Here is a 5000-nt window from a genome sequence, read left to right on the forward strand (position 1 = left end):
AGGCACAGAGGGAGAGAGACAGGCAGACAGAGAGGGAGAGAGATGGAGTGAGAGAGACAGAGAGAGAGGGAGACAGTGAGACAGAGAGAGATGAAGAGAGAGGGAGAGAGAAAGAGAGAGAATGACAGAGAGGCAGAGGGAGAGAGAGACAGAGAGAGTGACAGAGAGAGAGTGCGAGGGAGACAGACATAGAGAGAGAGAGTGTGAGAGAGAGAGGGACAGAGAGAGAGAGAGAGACAGAATGGGAGAGAGAGAGAGAGAAAGAGAGAGAGACAGAGAGAGAAAGAAAGAAAGAGTGGAAGGGAGAGAGACAGAGAGTGAGAGAGAGAGAGAGAGAGAGACAGAGGTGGAGTGAGACAGAGACAGAGAGAGAGAGAGACAAGGAGAGAGAGACAGTGACAGGGAGACAGAGACAGAGAGAGCGAGAGACAGAGAAAGAGATGGGGGAGACACAGAGAGACAGAGACAGAGACAGAGAGAGTGAGAGAGAGAGAGCCAGAGAGTGAGAGGAGAGAGAGACAGAGCGAAAGAGAGAGAGAGACACAGCGAGAGAGAGAGACAGAGAGAGAGAGACAGAGAGAGACAGAGGGAGAGAGAGTGAGACAGAGAGGCAGAGAGTGAGACAGAGAGAGAGAGAGAGAGAGAGGCCGAGAGAGATACCAAGACAGTGAGAGAGAGAGAGAGAGAGAGACAGAGAGGAGAGAGATAGAGAGACAGAGGGAGAGAGACAGAGACAGAGTGAGCGAGAGAGAGAGACAGACAGACAGGTAGAGAGATACAGAGAGACAGAGAGAGCCAGAGAGAGAGAGATAGAGACAGAGAGAGAGAGAGACAGAGAGAGAGAGAGACAGAGAGAGAGTGTGAGAGAGAGAGAGACTGAGGGAGAGAGAGAGAGAGAGAGACAGAGTGAGAGAGATACAGATGAGAGACAGAGAAAGCGAGACAGAGAGAGAGAGTGAGAGACAAAGATTGAGAGACAGAGTGAGAGACAGAGCGAGAGATAGAGTGGGAGAGAAAGAGAGAGACCGACAGAGGGACAGAGTGACACAGGGAGAGAGAGAGAGATACAGTGAGAGAGACTGAGTGAGAGAGAGAGAGACAGACAGAGAGAGAGACAGAGACAGAGTGAGAGACGTAGTGAGAGACTGAGTGAGAGAGATACAGATACGAGAGGGAGACAGAGAGAGTGAGAGAGAGACAGAGTGAGGGAGAGAGAGACAGAGAGGGAGAGGGAGAGAGAAACAGAGAGGGACAGAGAGTCAGAGAGAGAGGGAGACAGAGGGAGGGAGAGAGAGAGAGTTAGAGATAGAGAGAGTGAGAGATTAACAGAGAGAGAGACAGAGAGACAGAGACAGACAGTGAGATACTGAGAGACAGAGAGGCAGAGAGAGCCAGAGAGAGAGACAGAGTGAGAGAGAGAGACTGAGAGAGAGAGAGAGAGAGAGTGAGAGAGATACATAGTGAGAGACAGAGAAAGCGAGACAGAGAGAGAGAGTGAGAGACAGAGAGTGAGAGAGAGTGAGAGACAGAGTGAGAGACAGAGGGAGAGAAAGAGACAGTCAGACAGAGAGACAGAGAGAGCGACAGAGAGAGAGAGAGGGACAGTGAGAGAGAGAGAGAGAGTAAGATGGAGAGACAGAGGGAGAGAGACAGAGACAGAGTGAGAGAGAGAGACAGAGTGAGAGAGAGAGAGACTGAGTGAGAGAGAGAGACAGGGTGAGAGAGATACAGAGTGAGAGAGAGAGAGAGAAACAGAGAGGGAGAGAGACGGAGTGAGAAAAACAGAGAGAGAGGAAGACAGTGAGACAGAGAGAGATGAAGAGAGAGGGAGAGAGAAAGAGAGAGAATGGCAGAGAGGCAGAGGGAGAGAGAGACAGAGAGACAGAGAGAGAGAGTGCGAAGGAGACAGAGGTAGAGAGAGAGAGTGAGAGAGAGAGGGACAGAGAGAGAGAGAGACAGAGTGGGGGGGAGAGAGAGAGAGAAAGAGAGAGTGGAAGAGAGAGAGACAGAGAGTGAGAGGGAGAGAGAGAGACAGAGATGGAGTGAGACAGAGACAGAGAGAGAACGAAACAAGGAGAGAGAGGGAGAGACAGAGAGAGAGAGACAAGGTGAGAGAGAGAGTGACAGGGAGACAGAGGCAGAGAGAGTGAGAGACAGAGAAAGAGATGGGGGAGACACAGAGAGACAGAGACAGAGAGAGTGAGAGAGAGAGACAGAGAGTGAGAGGAGAGAGAGAGACAGACAGAGAGAGAGAGAGAGACAGAGACACAGAGACAGAGAGAGAGACTGAGAGAGAGAGAGACAGAGAGAGAGACAGAGGGAGAGAGAGTGAGGCAGAGAGGCAGAAAGTGAGACAGAGAGAGAGAGAGAGACAGAGAGAGAAATGGAGAGAAACAGAGAGAGACAGAGACAGAGAAAAGGAGTGAAAGAGAGTGACAGAGAGACAGAGACAGGCTGAACGAGAGACACAGAGAGAGACAGATAGAGGGAGAGAGGGAGAGAGAGACAGAGAGTGACAGTGAGACAGAGAGAGAGAGAGAGACAGAGAGGAGAGAGATAGAGAGACAGAGGGAGAGAGAGACAGAGACAGAGACAGAGTGAGTGAGACAGAGAGACAGACAGACAGGCAGAGAGATACAGAGAGACAGAGAGAGCCAGCGAGAGAGAGAGTGAGAGAGAGAGAGAGAGAGAGAGAGAGACAGAGTTTGAGAGATACAGATGAGAGACAGAGAAAGCGAGATAGAGAGAGAGAGTGAGAGACAAAGATTGAGAGACAGAGTGAGAGACAGAGCGAGAGACAGAGTGGGAGAGAAAGAGAGAGACCGACTGTGAGACAGAGTGACAGAGTGAGAGAGAGAGACACAGTGAGAGAGAGAGACTGAGTGAGAGTGAGAGAGACAGAGAGAGAGAGAGACAGAGACAGAGTGAGAGACAGAGTGAGAGAGATACACAGTGAGAGAGAGAGAGACAGAGAGAGTGAGAGAGAGACAGAGTGAGGGAGAGAGAGAGACAGAGAGAGATAGAGGGAAAGAGAGGGTCAGAGAGAGAGAGAAAGAAACAGAGAGGGACAGAGAGTCAGAGAGAGAGAGGGAGACAGAGGGAGAGAGAGAGAGAGTTAGAGACAGAGATAGAGAGAGCGAGAGATTAACAGAGAGAGAGACAGAGTGAGGGAGACAGAGACAGAGGGAGAGAGAGGGGAAACACAGTGACAGAGACAGTGACAGAGAGAAAGACAGACTGAGAGAGAGTGGCAGCGGGAGAGGCAGAGGGAGAGAGAGAGAGACAGAGACAGTGAGAGAGAGAGACAGAGAGAGATAGATAGAGAGAGAGAGACAGAGAGAGGAAGAGAGAGAGAGAGACATTGAGAGAGAAAGAGGGAGAGAGAGAGACACACAGAAAGATAGAGATAGTGAGAGAGAGACAGAGATAGAGACAGAGAGAGAGACAGACAGAGACAGTGAGAGAGAGAGAGAGACACAGAGGAGAGAGATAGAGAGAGAGAGACAGAGACAGACAGTGAGATACTGAGAGACAGAGAGAGAGAAAGAGTGAGAAAGGGAGAGAGACTGAGAGAGAGAGACAGAGTGAGAGAGATATAGAGTGAGAGACAGAGAAAGTGAGACAGAGAGAGAGAGTGAGAGACAGAGCAAGAGACAGAGGGGGAGAAAGAGAGAGACAGACAGAGACAGAGAGAGTGACAGAGGGAGAGAGAGAGAGAGGGACAGTGAGAGAGAGAGAGGGCGAGTAAGACAGAGAGACAGAGAGAGAGAGACAGAGACAGAGTGAGAGAGCAACAAGTGAGAGAGAGAGAGACATAGAGAGAGAGAAAGAGAGAGACAGAGACAGAGAGAGACAGAGACAGAGAGAGAGACAGAGGGAGAGAGAGAGAGAGACACAGAGAGACACAGAGGGAGAGAGAGAGACAGAGACAAGGAGTGAGAGAGAGTAACAGAGAGACAGAGACAGACAGAGTGAGAGACACAGAGAGTGAAAGAGAGAGAGTGAGAGAGAGACAGAGAGAGAAACCGAGACAGTGTGTGTGAGAGAGAGAGAGAGACAGAGAGGAGAGAGAGTGAGAGAGAGACAGAGAGGAGAGAGAGACAGAGACAGAGACAGAGTGAGCGAGTGAGAGAGACAGATACAGAGAGACAGAGAGACAGAGAGAGCCAGAGAGAGAAACAAACAGAGAGACAGAGAGGGAGAGAGACAGAGAGAGAGTGAGAGAGAGAGAGACAGAGAAAGAGAGAGAGAGATAGAGAGAGAAAAACAGAGAGAGAGAGAGAGAGAGAGATGGAGAGGGAGAGACAGAGAGAGAGAGAAAGAGAGACACAGAGGGAGACAGACAGAGAGAGAGAGAGACAGAGAGAGAGAGACAGAGAGAGAGACAGACGGAGTGAGAGAGACAGAGAGACAGAGAGAGAGGGAGACAGTGAGACAGAGAGAGATGAAGAGAGAGGGAGAGAGAAAGAGAGAGAATGGCAGAGAGGCAGAGGGAGAGAGAGACAGAGAGAGAGAGAGTGAGAGGGAGACAGAGGTAGAGAGAGAGAGTGAGAGAGAGAGGGACAGAGAGAGAGAGACAGAGTGGGAGAGAGAGAGAGAGAGAAAAAGAGAGAGACAGAGAGAGAGAGAAAGAGAGAGTGGAAGAGAGAGAGAGACAGAGAGTCAGAGGGAGAGAGAGACAGAGATGGAGTGGGACAGAGACAGAGGGAGAGAGAGAGAGACAAGGAGAGAGAGAGAGAGAGAGAGACGGAGAGAGAGAGAGACAACGAGAGAGAGAGAGTGACAGGGAGACAGAGACAGAGAGAGCAAGAGACAGAGAAAGAGATGGGGGAGACACAGAGAGACAGAGACAGAGAGAGTGAGAGAGAGAGACAGAAAGTGAGAGAGACAGAGGGAGAGACATAGGGAGAGTGAGTGAGGCAGAGAGGCAGAGACTGAGACAGGGAGAGAGAGAGAGAGAAATGGAGAGAAACAGAGAGAGAGAGAGAGAGAGAGAGAGA

The sequence above is a fragment of the Carcharhinus amblyrhynchos genome, chromosome 27 (assembly GCF_965287045.1).
Source record: "Carcharhinus amblyrhynchos chromosome 27, sCarAmb.v2.hapA, whole genome shotgun sequence".
NCBI classification, from domain to species: Eukaryota; Metazoa; Chordata; class Chondrichthyes; order Carcharhiniformes; family Carcharhinidae; genus Carcharhinus; species Carcharhinus amblyrhynchos.